We start from the raw sequence: 2364 nt of genomic DNA on the forward strand, positions 1-2364 counted from the left end.
GAAGACCTCCGGCATGGAACATCCTCCATGGCCGGCGACTACCCGACGAATGACTGGTCCTTTAAATGACGTCATCCAAGATGGCGTCCCTCGAATTCCAATTGCCTGATGAGATTCTATCAGCCAATCGGAATTAAGGTAGGAAAAATCCGATTGGCTGATGCAATCAGCCAATCGGATTGAAGTTCAATCCGATTGGCTGATTGGATCAGCCAATAGAATTGACCTCACATTCTATTGGCTGATCCAATCAGCCAATTAGATTGAACTTCAATCCGATTGGCTGATTACATCAGCCAATCGGATTTTTCCTACCTTAATTCCGATTGGCTGATAGAATCCTATCAGCCAATCGGAATTCAAGGGACGCCATCTTGGATGACGTCATTTAAAGGACTAGTCATTCGTCGGGTAGTCGTCGCCCAAGGAGGATGTTCCGCGCCGGAGGTCTTCAAGATGGAGCCGCTCATCGCCGCAAGGATAAAGATAGAAGATGCCGCTTGGATGAAGATTTCTGCCGGATGGAGGACCTCTTCTGCCCCTATCGGATGAAGACTTCTGCCCGGCTGGAGGACCACTTGTGCCCGCATCGGATGAAGAGTTCGGCCCGGTTGGGTGAAGACGGCTCAAGGTAGGGTGATCTTCAATGGGGTAGTGTTAGGTTTATTTATGGGGGGATCGGGTGGGTTTTAGAGTAGGGGTGTGTGGGTGGTGGGTTGTAATGTTGGGGGGTATTGTATTGATTTTTTTTACAGGTAAAAGAGCTGATTACTTTGGGGCAATGACCCGCAAAAGGCCCTTTTAAGGGCTGGTAAAAGAGCTGATTACTTTGTAATTTAGTTTAGGGTAGGGAATTTTATTATTTTGGGGGGCTTTTTATTTTATTAGGGGGCTTAGATTAGGTGTAATTAGATTAAACTTCTGAAAAATTGTGAAACACGGTAAATAATTACACTTTCTATATTTTACATTTAATTAGCTTTATAACAAGTTATACCTTTTGTGTAAAATAAAAACACATTTATGCCATAATCAGTTAGCAATTATTAGAGTCCATTAGTCAACTTTTTTTTTTTTTTTTTTTTAAAATTGATATTCAATGGGGTAGTGTTAGGTTTATTTAAGGGGGGATCGGGTGGGTTTTAGAGTAGGGGTGTGTGGGTGGTGGGTTGTAAATTTGTGAAACACGGTAAATAATTACACTTTCTATATTTTACATTTAATTAGCTTTATAACAAGTGGTGGGTTGAAAATTTGTGAAACACGGTAAATAATTACACTTTCTATATTTTACATTTAATTAGCTTTATAACAAGTTATACCTTTTGTGTAAAATAAAAACACATTTATGCCATAATCAGTTAGCAATTATTAGAGTCCATTAGTCAACTTTTTTTTTTTTTTTTTTTTTTACTAGTACTAATATAGCAAATATAAACCGACTTTTAGTACAAAGGATTGAAAAAAAGATTTTAAAGACATACAACTTACAAAGGCTTTAAAAGAATTAGATAGTTTACAATAATGCTATATTTGTTTTATTTTTGAGCCACATTTTTTTAATGACTAGAATTCCAAGGCTTTTACAAAGACTAAAAATATATTAAAGGCTTTTTTTTTTGCTTTAAACAGACGACTCTGGTGGGACTCGAACCCACAACCTTTGAATGTCTACAATCAACTAGAAGTCCAATGCGATATCCATTACGCCACAGAGCCAGACTTGCATACGGCTAAAAATTTGTGAAACACGGTGAATAATTACACTTTCTATATTTTACATTTAATTAGCTTTATAACAAGTTATACCTTTTGTGTAAAATAAAAACACATTTATGCCATTTAGAGTCCATCAGTCAAACTGTCCTTCTACAACTTTTTTTAGATCATTGTAGGTAATTTGTTTAATTAATTTATTGATAGGTAATTGTGTAATTATTTTAACTAGGTAGCTATTAAATAGTTATTAACTATTTAGTAGCTATTGTACCTAGTTAAAATAAATACAAAGTTGCCTGTAAAATAAAAATAAGCCCTAAAATAGCTACAATGTAATTATTAATTATATTGTAGCTACCTTAGGGTTTATTTTATAGGTAAGTATTTAGTTTTAAATAGGAATACTTTAGTTAATAATAGGAATATTTATTTAGATTATTTTAAATATTATTTAAGTTAGGGGGGTGTTAGGGTTAGGGTTAGACTTAGGTTTTGGGGTTAATTCATTTAATATAATGGCGGCAGTGTAGGGGGGGTAGATTAGGGGTTAATCAATGTACTGTAGCTGGCGGCGGTGTAGGGGGGGGGCAGATTAGGGGTTAATAGGTATAATGTAGGTGGTGGTGGGGTCCGGGAGTGGCGGTT

The 2364-nt window shown here is 36.3% G+C and overlaps 1 non-coding gene across 1 annotated transcript; it reads right to left on the minus strand.

The window, feature by feature from the left end:
• Positions 1-1633: 1633 nt before the first annotated feature.
• On the minus strand, positions 1634-1719 carry TRNAR-UCU (transfer RNA arginine (anticodon UCU)). Its single transcript is given in 2 exon segments — positions 1634-1669; positions 1683-1719. It is a non-coding gene; the product is annotated as a tRNA-Arg (tRNA).
• Positions 1720-2364: the final 645 nt, after the last annotated feature.

This window comes from Bombina bombina, chromosome 4 (genome assembly GCF_027579735.1).
Source record: "Bombina bombina isolate aBomBom1 chromosome 4, aBomBom1.pri, whole genome shotgun sequence".
NCBI classification, from domain to species: Eukaryota; Metazoa; Chordata; class Amphibia; order Anura; family Bombinatoridae; genus Bombina; species Bombina bombina.